This window comes from Larus michahellis, chromosome Z (genome assembly GCF_964199755.1).
Source record: "Larus michahellis chromosome Z, bLarMic1.1, whole genome shotgun sequence".
Taxonomy (NCBI): domain Eukaryota; kingdom Metazoa; phylum Chordata; class Aves; order Charadriiformes; family Laridae; genus Larus; species Larus michahellis.
The window spans coordinates 37,863,167-37,879,258 of NC_133930.1; the positions used below are offsets into that span (position 1 = coordinate 37,863,167).

The 16,092-nt window shown below is 40.4% G+C and overlaps 1 protein-coding gene across 3 annotated transcripts in view; it reads right to left on the reverse strand.

The window, feature by feature from the left end:
• APBA1 (amyloid beta precursor protein binding family A member 1) overlaps positions 1 to 16,092 on the reverse strand; it is a 97,006-nt gene that overhangs the window by 65,894 nt on the left and 15,020 nt on the right. The window contains exon 2 of one of the 3 annotated variants that reach the window (XM_074570149.1): positions 606 to 729. The exons of the other annotated variants lie outside the window; for them this stretch is intronic. The gene's annotated coding sequence lies outside the window, so the exon portion shown is untranslated. The remainder of the gene's footprint in view (positions 1 to 605; positions 730 to 16,092) is intronic. 3 annotated transcript variants of the gene reach the window in all.

Genomic DNA, 16,092 nt, shown 5'->3' on the forward strand with positions numbered 1-16,092 from the left:
AAGAGAGCTGTTTACTTGGGAAGAGTTTTGGCAGAGACAAGGAGCTGGAAGGCTAATGAAAAGCTGTCCCAAACTCAAGAAAAAAAGGGAGACTAAAATAAGGAGAGTGTTCCCACGGTAGGACACCTGCAGATGGTAGTAATGCTGACATGCAGATTCAAGTCCACAAGGAGGCTGGAGGAAATCCCCTTGGGTGACGTGCTGGACTCTCCATCAGGTTTATGTTCTTAAGATTTGAGGGGGTGGAGGCAGGAAATAAGAGTTGCACCTCAGTACTTAAAAAGCTGTAATTTAGTAGTAATCACATATATGATTCACACGTGATAATGATACAAAATCTGCATTCTTTATCATTACAAAACTGTAAATTGGTATATTTGATTGCATAGAGTACAGATTATTTTGCATAGACTATTTCGCTGCTCAGCCTATTTCCACTTAAAATATTCATTAATCAATAAACAATAGTTCACACCAGCTAAGTCTCAAGTCTCCATTCTAAAGGAGGGAGTAACAAACTTTGGCAGTAACAGAAATGTTTCTACATAGCAATTATTTTTGATGTTCTTATGGGATGTATGAGTGAGGCTGTGATAAAATCTCACCTGTGAAGCAGCACAGAAAGACAACGGCAGGGGTGAAGCCCAAGTAATACATCTGCTATGCGTCCAGCTACTCCCAGGCCCATCCCAGGAGCCATCAGCTCATTAAAGACCCACCTCCACAAACCTATAGGAGAACAGGGGCACACAATCACAGATGGGAACCCAAACTACAGACCCCCTAAAGAAGGCACACCCTGTCTGGGCCCCTCCCAGAGCTGAACCAGAAGAGCCTCAGTCCCCGTGTCCAGGTGTGGAACCCACCAAGAGGAGTCATGGAGAGCAGCGCTCTAGATCACCTTCGCTGATGTCCAGGGCTGTGGGACACATTATGGGATGCATGGGAAGAGACAAGGCTGTACCTACTCTATAAACCTGACATGCAAGCAACACACTTTACTCCTACCAAGCTAAATAAAAATCAGTTTGACTTATATTACCATTATTAAAAATTATTAACTAAAATAGTATCAACAAACATGGAGTATTTCTACCAATCACCACCAGAAAAGTGTTTTTGAAGAAACATTTTAAGAGTCCAATTTCCTCCACTAAGACTAACAAAGAAATAGGTAGCTGCAATGCTTCAGCAATTTCTATGATAAACCTTGTGCCACTGCTTCAAGGGTGCAATATTTTGATTATTTTTGTACTGAGACAGAAAGGGATGCTCCAAGAACATAGCTTGCAGTCAGAAATTCTTGATTACTTCCTGACAGTGGGCAAGTCACATAAAATCTCTTATTTAGTTTCCCTACCTATAACAAGCAAACAGCATGACACAAAAAAATTATCAGGCTACTAGACTGCAGTGAAAATTAATCAGTGCTTATTTGTACTGAATTCTGAAAGTGAAAAGGACAATTTGCATCAGCAAGGAGTCCTAAAATGAAACAGCACTGGCAACATGAAATACAGTCAGGAAGAGGAACAATTTTTTTGAAATACAATTTCTATAAGCATAGGGAACAGTTACACCCTGTTTCCTTCATCTATTTTATTTTCGTAGCAGGGACAAAAATAAAGCTTAAAACAAGGCCAGTCTACTTAAACACTCAGTTTATAAATACAGAAACGATGTCATCCTGAAACAAGTCTCCTGAAGATAATCAACTGCGAGAATTTATGAGAAATGTGTTCTCAGTACATAAGCGCATGCAACAGCAGTAATTAAATCAAACATATCTAAAGCACAGTAATTATATGTGATGTGAATTTTTCACTGTAAGTTAAATCAGGCGTACTGCAGCTGACTGAGATTTAAATATCTATAAATATAAATTTAAATGTAAGATGTGTCACCAAATTCTCTGTGCACCCTGACAGAAATGCAGAAGGTTAGGAATAGGATTATTTTATTTTCTTTAAATCAAACTGGACAGCACTTGAAATCAGGCATGCTTACAAGATAGTGAAGAAGTGTCACAAATGTAGTGAGTTGAGTTACTCTTCGTGATGCAAGATCATAAGGTCCTCCAAGTATTAAATAGCAGGCGACAAGCTGAAGTGGTACAGCTTTTTGTTTGAAATTGATGCTAAATTTTTCAGCAAAAGTACAGAATTACTCATTTTATGTGGTTTAGGACTGCTTGGGCAGTCCTATTTGCTGCAGCTTCGTTGAATCGAATGGGCATCAGGAAGAGGTCAGATTCCTTGTAAAAGTCTCTATATATTACAGGAAACACTTCTAATGGCAGAGAGCAATTTTGCAGTTCCACAGCACAGCAGTACCACTCCCACCGCAGGGCAGACCCAGATTCTCTTCAGAAGGCTCACAGGCCAAGACACAGACTGATCCCTTAATCCACGTATGCTGCCCATCTAATCTTTAAACTACTTTGCAAGGAAAACTGTCACTGGCACCAATGAGAGCGCTAGGAGTGGCCACAGGCTTTGTCACCTGCTACAAAATATTTAACATCCGTTCTTTTTTCTTTAAAAAATTGCTTGAAAAAATGACATGAAAATGGCAAATCCTTCTTCTGGTAGAATTCAATAATGACATTTTATTAAGCCCACTCAACTCAGTAGAGTGAGGTGACAAAGAGAAAAGGCTGAAAAACCTTCCAAACACAAGTTTTGCATTAACAATGCCACCTGACAACCCATTAAAAAAGACTACATAGTTTTATGACATAGGGTTTAAGAACCAATAATCTCACTGACACTGGCCTCAAAATAATGGCCCAATTCAATTTAGTTGAATTTTATCAGGGATTAATGTCACCTGCTTTAAGCAATTTATTTTCCAATGTCACAGACAGCAGGGAAGGCAAGCTTAAGAGAGCTTGTTCCCAGAAAAAGGGATCAGATCTTTCCTTCCAAACAGTAATTACAGGTATCAGTCCCAGCTTCTCAGCTAACTACATAATCCCAAGGGACTGGACTTTGGTGGAACCATAGCAGGCGCCGTACCATTTGGCTTCCTGAAATACAGACTGCTATTTCACAAAGCAAACTTGTGCACTGTCCCCAGTGATGGAATACGACTACCGAAGGTACAAACAACAGGTTGTCATCCACATGTTTTCTCCCTTGGCAGACAGCCCCAGAGCTGAATGCGCATGGAGATATGGAAAACAACTTATGTTTTAACTATTTAGGATCAACAGTTGCAGGTGCACCAGCAGGCTGAGTGAGTTCAGCGTATAGATAACCATGCTGTATGGAAAAACTTACAAGGTCAAAAGCCTACCCATTTCATGTTCCTCAAATGCAGCTGAGCGACAAAACAACCTCAATCTGACAAACTCCAGCCCCAATACCAGTAATACAAGTGGACCCCACAGTCCGTGCTACAAACAAGCAAATCTCTGTGTAGGCACAGAAGGATCTGTTCTTGCAGTCCTCCCTTTGATTCAAGAGTCCAACAAGGTAGGGACCTTACATTGCAGAGCATCGAGGAAAATACACAAGGAAAATACAAATTCTATTTTTTTTTCCAGCTAATTTCAAATATGCCTTCACAACATACTTGTCAAAGGTGTCCTGGGAAGACTGAAAAGGTACTTTAACACCTGGGGGTTTAGTCTGAAATACTTTTAATGTGAAGCAGCTTAAATATAGCATTGTGAAAAATGCTATGAAAGTTTCTTGGTTTCTCCTCCTTGGTTCCGACTTCAGAAATACATTCAGGGCTGTTTTTCTGAAAGCAAGTGTTTTGCCATTCTGTTCAGTACTTTATGTACACGTTCAGCGTTGAACAAAAAACCCCAAAGGATCAAATTTTAAATTTCAGATAGTGGTTACTGTGTACAAAAAGGAGCACAGAATTTGCAAAAGAATTAATGAAATGTGAAAACCTGTAAGGACTTATAAAGTCAGGGTAATCAAGGTAAAGATACAATTTAGAGGAATGAAATATGTAATAGCATGGATTTAATCATTTAGACTGCTTGTTTTTTGCATATTTCTAATACCCTCTAATACCCTCTAGACTACTCGAGGGCATTAAAATTTACTGCTTGAGAACTTGGCGTCAGTTTTAAATGCTGTAACCACATATTCACGAGCCAAAAGAGCAGTAAATACACTCCTTCATGTATTAGCCAAAGAGAAATCATTATTCATATTCAATACAGAGGGCTCTCTTGGTCTGCGTAGCCCAGGATTGCTTCTGTTTGGAGTTCCCAGGAATCGAGATCAGAATTCAAGCAGCAAACCAAATAAACTCACAAGCAAACTGCAAGACGTCACGCAGACCTCAGCTGGACTCTCACAGTCACAAATGACAAACAGGCACCCAGGCAATGCACAAGGATATAATTAGGACAAGCTTTCTGGTTCCTTACAAGAAGAGACTAGAAGACCTGAACTTGATCTTAAGAAAATAAAAACCTCAGATGTTGGAAGTAAAAAACCCCAACATTTTTAAACTGAAGGATGATCATGGTAAAAGAACGAATAGGTATAAATAAATCTAGACAGGAAATAACAAGTTAGTTCTGCAGCAGCTTTCAAACGGGAGTTCTAGTGGAAGCAAAAAAACCCAACAAATCTTCAACCCTAGCTGTTTTTAAAACACCAAAAATTTACATAAGGGATTATTTGAGACATCAAAAAGTGGTGAAAACACACCAAATTGCTGTAGCATGGTATTTCCACAGAATTTTCCCTCCCTTCTTGTTTTGAAAAGCATGAATGAAGAAGCTCCTGAAATGCCGTGAGGTTGAGAAAGTCTCACAACGCTCTGGTTTTATACTTTTTTCTAAGGCATTCATGGCTAGAAACAGGACACTTGGATAATGGAGTTTACTAGCAGCATAGAACTGTTCTTGTGTGCTTTTTTTAATCAATGCAGTTTTGTAAGATTTTTGCAAGAATGCCACAGCAAAGCAGTGTAGTTCTATATAGCTTACACTTAACTAACTAGCATTTAGTTGATCAACATTTTCACGGCATGCAACTTAGTTCTCCACTAATAAAAGGACTATCACAAGCTGGCTTTCCAGCAGTTGCATCACTCAACAGCTATGGCACCGTCACAGCAAAACAATCTTGACTGAGGGAATTTTACTTCATTTCACCTATCTCCAATTAACAGAAACTTTGGATTACTGGTTTGGGTATTGACAAAAAACCAACTACTAAACACTTAGAGAAACACTCTTCGTTTCCCTTCTCACTCCAACACCTTTTCCTCTCCATTCCCAGTCTAGCAACTTCTCTTGCTATCACATTATATTTAATCTCTCCCAATCAAGGTCAAGCAACAGGCAATGCAGGAGGTTGGAGCCAGTGTTGTATGGTTTCTTTCTGCTGCTCCTTGCTTCCTACTTACCTTCCTCCACTGCTGCTTGCTTCTAACTCATTTCCCCCACTCCAGCTTGAATTCCTCCATGGGCTGCAGTCTGTCAGAGGTGACTCTGCCCTGGTGTGGGTCCTCCAAGACCTGTGATCTCTTGGGACAACCTGCCCCAGCCTGGGTTGCTCAGAAGCTGCAGTCCCTTAGGAGTGATGTTGGTCCAGTCTGGGTCACCTCCTTCCAACAGTGCAGCTAAAGTCATGTCTCCTCTATTTGTCCTCCCTTCCAGCAGCCAGTCTCTTAAGTAAGTCTGAGCAGCAATGCCATGTACTTCCCTGACTGGATGAGGTTTTGGTGCACAACAGGTTGTTTTCATGAGTTTTAGACCTGGCTGGAAATGGCCGTGACTGGCTGTATTGGGTTTATGTGGCAAAGTTTTGGTAGCAGGGGGCTGGAGGGCTGGCCTCTGTTAGAAGAGACCAGATGCTGCCCCATGCCGCTTAACAGAGCTATTCATGAAGGACTGGATCCCCATGGGAGGTACCCCATGCTGGAGCAGGGGAACAGTGCGAGGGGGAAGGAGCAGCAGAGAGGAGATGTTATGTACTGACTGCAACTGCCCCCCATTCCCTGTACTGCACAGCGTGGGGAGAAGTTAGAGAAGTCATGAATGAAGGAATGAAGTTGAGTGTATGAAGAAGTGGGCAGAGAAAAAGTCGTTTAGTTTTGTCTTTGTTTCACACTATCCTACTCTTATTTTAAACTGATAATAAACTAATCTTCTCCAAGTGAAGTCTGTTTTGACCATGACAATAATTGGTAAGTGGTTTTCCTATTCTTTATCTCAACCCATAAGCTTTCTCATCTTATTTTCTTGCCCTGTCTTGTTGAAGAGGGGGAATGCAAGAGCAGCTGGTGGGCAGCTGGCAGCCAAGGTCAAATCCACCACACTGGCACAGGGTATTTCATGGTCTCTGCAGAGCTGTTCTCCAACTTCTTTTCTCCAGCGATAGACATTCTTTTTGAATCTGCGACCCCTGGAGCAGGGCTCAGCCTTCGTCCTTTTAAAATTTCACCAGGTCCCTGATGTTCAGTTCCTCTGAACACCAGTGCTGCCCTCCAACGCATCAACTGGTCTGCCCAGTATGCAGTCATTTGCTAAAATTTATGAGAGTGCCTTTTGTCCTCTCCTCTGGGTCACTGAGAGAGATGCTGAACACAACAAGTCCCAGAACACACCTCTCTGAAACCTCTCTTGATATTGACCTCTAGACAGACCCGTTAACCATGACCTCTGAGCCCAACCAACCAACCAGTTTTTAACCCATCTGGTTGTCCTCGCTCCCAGACTGTAATGTTCCAGTTGGATACAAGAATATTTCAGAAGACAAGGTCAAAACCTTGCTAGAGTCAAGGTAAGTAACATCCACTGCTCTCCCATTGTCTGCAAACCTGGTCATAACAGAAAACAACCAGGTGGGTCAGGCATGATCTACCCTTGGTCAATCCATGCTGACTGCTCCTGAAGACTGCATCCTCCCTCATGTGCCCAGAAATGTGTTCCAACAGAACTCACTCCAACAATTTTCCAGGGACAGACGTGAGGCTAATCAGACCGTAGTTTCCATGACTGACGATTTCTTTTGAAGATGGGTGCAGCATTTGCCTTTCTCAAGTTGAGGGGGACCTTTCCCAATCCGCGTGACCTTTCAAAGACAACAGAACAACCGTGCAAATCCTTCCAGGTTAAAACTTGACTCCTGGAATACAGACAGTATAAATGATCTCTGTGTAGTCACTAACCACCCAAAACTAAAAAAAATTGGAAAACAGTTGTACTTGAAACAGAATAATTCCTGATTGTTCTTTTTTAGCACCCGTTTACTTTGTTTTGATTTAACATATTATTGTTTTGCTTTTGTACTGTGAAAGAAACTTAATGCCTATTTGAAGCACTTTCATAAAATTAACTATACCTTTCCCTCTGAAAGCTATAGAAACTTCATACCACACCAGACAGCAAGACGTGCCAAGGTACCATTTGGATTGAAATTCAACACACAGAAATGCTGATAGAAACTAATTACGTTACCTATTCATTTATAAAGAGGCCCTGTGTAATACTACAGAGAGAGGCACAGCATAAGAATCTGAGCAGAATGGATTTGTGGATTACATTTACAAAATAATACCCAAGGTATTGCAGGTCACTCTCCCTTCCTGCATAAGCAATTTCCATTTGTGTTGTCTCAGACATACTGTTGTATTTGTGACATGAACCAGATTATATTGCTATTCTCAATTACTTAGAGATATGACAGTATTTTGCACCAAACCAATCTCCTTCAAATTTCTTAATTTCCTCTGGGAATTATCTTGGACATTTTCCCTGATGTACAATCACTCAGTAAGCAAAAAGAGCAGAGCTGGTTTTAGAGACAACACCCAGGAAAATTGAGCAACAGCAACAACAGCCTGCAGAATTCATTACTTCAGGCTTCGGTTGTGGCTTTGAGATTATTAATTTGCAAATACCTATTCTCCGTTTAAATTGCATCGCAATACTTGCATTCAAAGGAAACAAGGAAAGAGGCAGGAAACAAGCCATAATCACAGCTCCCAGAGTAAATGTGGAGCAATCCATGCTCCACCATAAACCAAAGCTTTTTGTCAGACTACCAGCCACGCAGGATCTGTGTCAGGTGAAAATACTTCACATGTATTGACAAGTGTAGAGGCTTCAGATTCTGACAGAGAGAGGCTCAGCCAACCTGAACTTCGTGGGATTTCACATCTACTTGAAAAGCAAGAAAGACAGACTCCTTCCACTCCACCTACAGATTACTCGTGTAAAAAGGATGCTCAGATGTGTTACAATTTCTAACCAACATGGGAGACAGCTAGCATTCAATACAGAATACACATTATCAGGTTTAAAACATTGGTAAACAAGCGGACACTACGTTGGGTTTACAGCCCTCACTTAAAACCATAAACCTTAAACCTTTTCAGATGCCTCCTGGGTATGTGTCACTAGATTTCAGCTCAGCATCTAAACTATGTATTGGAAGTCACTGGTTACAATTTTGACAAAGCTGTTGGTATTCTCTCAAACACATACATCATTCGTATCTTGTCTGCTATAGATAACATATGAAATCTAATCAGTGCAAAAGAAAAAATAATGGCCAGAGTCAAGGGACGTAAAGGTAGTCATAAAATGATATATATGAGTATTGTTTGTGATGGACATACTCTTTCCGTGAACACTTGGTATTACTGCCTCATAAATTAAAACAATTCTGTTGCTCAGATCCCTATGCCTTTCTATTCTTTGTCTGCTACACCACCTTCTATTATTATTATAACAAGGTTAATTCTAGCACCTCAAAAAATCCTGATCAGACAAGAAATCTACAATGAGCCCAGAGCTACACAAGCAATGGTTGCCCAATACACACAGCTGCCTAGTCAACTGGCGACTGCCAAATTTATATATAAATGAGTTCAGCTTGTCGTCTTCTCAGAGGAAAAAGGCAATGAATTTTCTCATTATCTGATCACCAGTTTCATTAAAAATTAATGGCTTTATTTCTGAGGTCTCCACACTTCTTCCAAATATGGCTGGAACTAACCAGCAAGAGTACTGCTGGGAGAAAAAAAGGAGAATGGAGGCTTGTGCAAATTTCTCTACTTCTTTATAATACCAAGTTGGGGCGGGGGGGGGGGGGGGGGGAGGGGGGAAAGAGGGGCATGTTTAAACCGCCTCCAGTGGATTGATTTTACCCCTGTCTACAAAAACAATCAAACCACGCAGTTATGTGACAGCATACCAAAAACTCTGCAGTCACTGAGTCATACATTGAGACACCATCTGACACAATCATATCCACGTTCCTGTCCCTGAAGTCGGCATCAGAGACACTGATGACATCTCTGATATGTGTATGTGTATTCATGCATTCTCAAAGGCCTCCAACCATCTATGGTTACTTGGTCAGATTTGAGTGTTCCAACATTCTTAATGTTGCTAAAGTTTTCCCAAGATCTCATCTGATTCTTCACCGCTTCGGTGGAAGCTGGTTAGTAAAACCCAGTCCTGCCAAAACAAGCACAGACTGCCTGCCACCTTATTACCACAGCTATTTAGGGCACTGATCATCTCTTCTTTGGCCTAAACATCCCCACTCAGTAGTGGAGATTCACCCTTCATGGTCTTGCCTGTCCACCTATAGACTTCCAGCACTCTCCTTCAAACTCTCTCCAACGCAGCATGCCAAACAGGATACGCCATCTGAGCCCTCACACTTCGTGCCTGTCCTAAGGCTATATTCCCTTTCACTCAGTACAGCAACTGCCTTTCAGTAACAACATGCCACTGACAACGCATCTTACGCTGTCATTAGCTGCAGCCTCCCCAGAGGGTTCTGCAGATCTGCCAGCTGCTCCCTCACTGCAGTACCACACACCTTGCTCTAGTCCCTGCTGAAGAACACCTCCCTCTCCCTTCCCTCTCCAAAGACTCATCCCAATTGCCCTTCTGTCCTCTAACACCCTGGTGGGTTGCCCCAGACTGCCTCCTCTCTACCTTAGTTTTCACACCTCTAACAAAAATGTTGAGTACTACTGACAAAATCTGGCAAAATCCACCTGCGTGCAAGTTTCGATTTCAACAACAAGTTGCTAGGTTCCTCTCTGAGGTTAGCATAATATGTCTTACGGCTGAGATTAAAATGAATCTCACCAGAAGCATAAAGTGAAATTCACACAGCCTCTTTCCACTGCCACTGAAAAAAATAAATAAATCTAGACCAGAAGCGTATCAGGAAACCCTCTGCAAAAAGGACAGAAATACTACATTCAATTTTTTTTAAAAAAAAATTACCCAAAAAAAGTTGACTTGTCTGGTAGGACAAGGATACCTTTGTACCTGACACTTACCAGAGAAAAAAAGTTAAAAACATTGCCAACGTAATCAATCATCTGAACAGTCACAGTCTTTAAACAATTCTCCCTTGGGAAGCGGAATTAAAAATGCACAAGACAACAGATTAATAAACTCATACATTGGTAAAATAAAAATCAATCTGTAAAATTCTTAAAAAAGGAAAAAAAGAGTAGCTTACTACAATTAGATTCTTTGTTACATCTTTAACCTGCTTTTCAAAGTAAATCTCTTGATTCAGCGCTGACAAAGAACACATACATCTCCTCAAGCTACTTAACCTTGTTCCACATTTCACAACCTCTGAAAGCACTGTGTTGTACCGGTGTCAGGCCCATGTAATTTTGCACAATGCTAAACGTGACAGAATGCGATGCATCCTGTTTTAAAACTCCTACAGACTGAATTGCTCTTCCACTGTAACAACACACTGAGCACACATTACTTTAGTACACAGGCACTTCACAGAACAAACACTAATTTATAATAACTAGCAGCAGGCTAAAAATCCCTTCTTCTGCCACTAACCAACAAGTTTTCACCCATGAAAAATATGAGGAAACAAGGACAAAACACCTCAGTTCAGGTTCAGTCAGTAAACCCCACACAGTGCACATACCCTCTTCTGCACTCCAGCAGTAAAAACCCCGGTACCTAGAGAGTGCCAGTCTGTGATACCACCAAAGGGCATCGCTGAATTCTGAGACGCACTGAAGTACCATCTCCTCCATGAACGACACCGAACAGCATCCTCCGAGGAAGGCACTGAAGAAACCAGCAAGTCATTCTTCCAATCAAACAGGAATTGCTACACTAACAGAAGGTGGTATGCTTTTGAAGGCAGATTGTTACCTGTTCCTACAAAGATAGACTATTGTTTGGCACTCTTATGTCTCCTGCTTATGTGGAATTAATAGGGATTAACTTCTGAATGAAAACTTATCAACTGGAAAAGAATAATGGGAAATTGAGTAGAAGGCCAAAGCATGGGCTAGAAAAGTAAAGAAATTCAAATCTTCTGAGATCCAAACAAGCTTAGTACTCCATTTAAAGTTTAGCATTAAACTCCTAACCAAAAAACAAACAAAAACCCCCCACCATCACTCCCCGCCCCTCCTCCACAAAAGAAAAGTAAACAGCCTCCATAGCAACTGCATACTTTCTGATACAGCAGATTTCTTTCATAGTCTACCTCAGACATACAGAGCTAAACCACCACAATAATGTAGGAAAAGGAAAACTATCAAGAAATTGTGCTGGTTTTATTGTTGTAAGGTGGATAAAAATGCTGGTGAGAGACACACCCAGTTATCATCATACTGCTGAGAATAAAACTTGTCCACTGTTTTTTCATCTGTCAATTCAGATAATAATATCAAAAATAGAAAAGAAAATACAAAAGAGAAGTCTAAGCCGTTTCCACTAAGCTATGCTAATACATTAATTTTCATGGCTTAAATTCTGTTTTATGGCAGTGAAAAGGTTACACATGAAATCAGCCTACTGTCTAGCAAACCTATTTCTAACTGATGACTTTTCCTCTCCATAACCCATCATTTTTCATTGTACAGCAGTAGTGGCACAACCACTGCTGATGGCAGGGATTCAAAATTATTTCAAACGTTTATTGAAAAATGTCAAAAGAAAGTACTTTTTAAAAGCAGAAGTCTGACTATCAGACTGCTTTTCTGTTACTGGTTAGCAGTAACAGAAATAGATCTCTTGAAGAGCTCATTCACTGGTAAAAAAATTGTTTGTGCAAATAAAACTACTACTATTAACTGCATGATCTTTTTATGAAAGATTACTGCAACTGCAAAACAACAAGTGCTGAAACTAAGGAAAGCCATATAAGGTTTCTAAAAATCTCCTTCAGTAATTGTTTATGCAATTAATCATAACTCAAGTGTCTGTGAGTAAGCAAAACAGAAGTAAAAAAGGAAAAAGTAGTAGTCATGGTCTGATATACAGTGCATTCAGAATTAGAAATTTTCTGTTTTAAAATCAAAACATTTAAAAACTATTTTAAGATTAATCCAAATTCTATACTTCATACCGCATCAACACTTTAAAGACCCATACAGAACTCACACAAACTAACACAAGTGTTCACCAAAGCCAAAACCAAGAAAGAACGTCTTTGAAATTAAAAACCAGATGTATGCTATTTTATCTATATGTGAGCAGTTTAGTGGAGAGGCTATGACATATGTGAAGTATACATAATCTCCTTGTACAAGTTGATATTACTCAGACAAAAATGCAGACATAATTAAAGCTTCATTAAAGATTTAGTATATTATAATTGCTGATTTTCAATTACTGTTTATCAAAAAGGAAACAACGACATCAGCTTATAAGATTTACAACCTATGCATAATATTATGCTGAAAAAAAACCCAGCCTATGATTAAACAGCCTGGACGCTAGGCTCTTTTATTAGGTTGATAATCCACAAACAATACTTTAAAGTTATTAAACATTTCTTTGTTTCTCATCCTTAACTTTTTAGCCACTGGCCAATTTTAAACGTATTTTATAAGAGCCTCAAAGATAATAGACTTCCTTTAAGATTCACGGGCAATCCCGGTTCACCCTCCCGGTAGGGGAAAGGCAAGCAGAAGCCCGGCAGCAGCTGGCAGACCGACCTGCAGACATGACCGGGCCAGCAGTTCAGCAGGTCTTCAGCCTGATGTTATCCTCATCCTCTTCTGCTTCTTGACCCATTTCCTGGCTTTCCTGGGAGATGTGTAGTAAGGATATATGGAGGGGGATAAGAAAGCAATAGAGCACTAAAAGAAAGGCAGACTTATTAAATCCTTATGAACCTTATGAAAATCAGGTTCCATGTGTCCACGTGCTTGTGTCATGCCTTATGGGTTTTCTTCTCTGGTAATTCTGGGGGCATCGCGGTCCTGTGTCTGCCTTTAGAGCATCACACAGAGCCCCAGTGCCAGATTATCTTCATTTAACAAGTCCTGGCTTCAGACCAGACCCAGCTCCTCTCATGGAAGCTCTTCCCTATATAAGCCCTTGCACGTCCATGCTTAAAACCTTGGACCCACCTGTCACTTATAGGGTGTCCCTGATGCCAGCCAGAAGAACCTGTCTGTCCCCTTCCCAGCTTCTTCATGATTCTACACAATAAACTTCCTGCAGATTACAAAACACACCTTAAAATCCCATGGGAAAAGCCCCAAGGAAGCCATATTCAAAAGCCACACGTGTTCTGCTTGGGACATGCAAAAGACACAGAAAGGACATTTGGTCTCTGGTTGGGGAAGGCAGAAGACATTGTGCCCATTCCCTGAGAAAATCTGTGCTAGCCACTCTCGTGCCAGGTTTCATAAACTTTCAATCATCTCCAAACATAAACTAACTGTATTGTGAAAGCCAGAGGCCCAGACAGGCTGCTGCTTTGAATTATACAAGAAACTGAAAAGGCTTTAAATTTTGAAACACTTGGAGCTGACACAGTTATACACCAGTGTAGCAGGGACCAGAAGGTGTCCCACTTTGGCCTGCCAGGTGCTGATGCCGGGACAGTGGAGGAGGTATGCAATGTAGGTACAAGCCATACAAGTAAAGATATTCCATTTGTCTGTCGTAACCTTAGATAATGCAGGTTTAATATAAGAGAGTCTATAAAAACATCCAAACATCATACTACCCAAAAGTTCAGCTCCTTCCCAGTGTACAGAACCCGTGTACTTAGCAATCATTCCTTTGATAAATGATGCTCCTGCTTGGCTTTACTCCAGGACTGATTTCTTGTAAATTTCGCAACCTGCCTATTGAATTTTGCTGGATTCTGGTAAGACCATCAAATAAGGACAAACTACGACAGAAAGCAGAAGATTATGCATAGGAGTAACTGCACAAGAGCACTTCTCAAATACAGAAATGCAGCTCTACTAGTGGCAATTTCTTGAAAGAGCATTTTTCCACCCACCTAGTAGTTCCAAGGAGAAGTTAAAAATATAGCTAGAAAACAAGGATAAATGGTGCCTCTTTCATCCCAAAAGCATACACAGGATTTCATTACTGGCTTTTGTATTAATCTATACATTCTGTCACTGTGGACAAACAACTGAAGAATCCCGCACAAGAAACTCTCGTAATCCTTATTAATGCCAAAAGCACTGACTAAATTGTGTGGAATCTTAGAAATAAACAAAACCCACCAATAATTAGAAGTTTTTTGGAAGGTTCTGTACATTATCTAAAGAAATGCATCCACATTGTTAAAGGCAGACAATTTAAAACACCTCAGTCTTTTATGTGGAAACTACTATATAACGATTGATTTTGAACGCATTTTTCACCCTATCTACATTCCCATAAATATGATCTGTCTAGGAAACAGTGACTTTTTTTTTTTTTTTTTTTAATTCCCTCAAGCTTCATAAACCTGTGCATTAGAGGAGAAAAGCTTTTAGTCTTTCATAATAAGAAATACCTTACCAACACCAAAATTGCCTTAAAACAGATGTCCAGAGTCCAAATTGACCAGTTTCTGGGTTTGGGGTGTGGGATTTTTTGTTGCTGGTGGGTGTTGTTTGTTTGTTTTTACTATACTGCCCAACAGACCTCCTAACACAAAAAAACCCCAACCACCAAACAACGAAAAAAAGGAAAACCAAAACCAAAGACACAATTCTTCCAGCAAGAACAGAATCAAAGCTACCAAAGTGAGGAAAAGAAACAGAAGAGTAATAAAGTCATTTTGCCTGAAGAAAGATTTGGATAAAAGCACTATTTAGGAAACAGTCTACTTATTCGGCACGTTTGTCCTCTTACAGATTTCTTTGGGTGTATTTTTCACAGCTACGAGCAAGCACACAAGATTTTAAAAATTATCTTTGCTTTTCAGCTCATCAAAATGTTGAAAAAGCCATTCATCAGCCACTCTGAATTAAAAAGAGTGCAAGCATGATACAAGTATTGTACACAGCTTACAATGAGAAAAAAATAGTTACTTAAGCAGGACTTTCTGTCCTGTTTAAGAGCGGGACAGACAAACGAAATGTGGAAATTCATGTAGCAAAATTGCTTCCAAACAGAATATGGGCATACCCTCCAGAGATGTCCACAATCCCTCAGTCCCACCTCAGCTCAGTTCCCAAGTTAGCCTTTGACAGTAACAAACACATGGATTAAATACTAAGGATAGACCTCCAATTTATTCTAAATAAATGTAACTCCACAAAACTGTATCCAGCCTTGTGCCACCAACAGGATTATAACAGAGTTACAGAGATTTAAATCAGATGCCTCTAAATTGTTTTTCCTCATTAAAAATACTGTTTCTTCTACATTCCAGGAGCAAATGAAAATCATTGTTTGGGTCTTGGCTAGTTATGCTAGAAATGGATCAGTGAGACCTGCTAAGTCGAAGGGTCTTTGAGACTCTCATATTTTCTATTTCCTACTCATGTACTTTTTCAAATTCCCAAGGATTTGCAATCCAGGGACCCCTAGGAAGAAAATCCAACTTAGGGAAGATATAGCTAACTTAGAAAGAACACTGTTGATAATACCTTTCACTTTCATTAATTTCCACCTCAGAGATTTTGGATGTTGCGGCTCAAAAGTGTAGCCTCAGCTGCTATCCAAGGCTTCCACAATGCCCCGCTCTGCTAGCCCACCCAGTGCTCAGAAAATGCCAGCGTGCTCACCTCTGTGGGGCATCTGGGAGCTACTCTGGAGCAAGCAGTGAAACTGTAAACAGAGGCAGCCAAGGTAATAACTGCTATCAAAATAAACTAAGTGCTACTTTAAACAAAAAAGGTCCTCTCCCA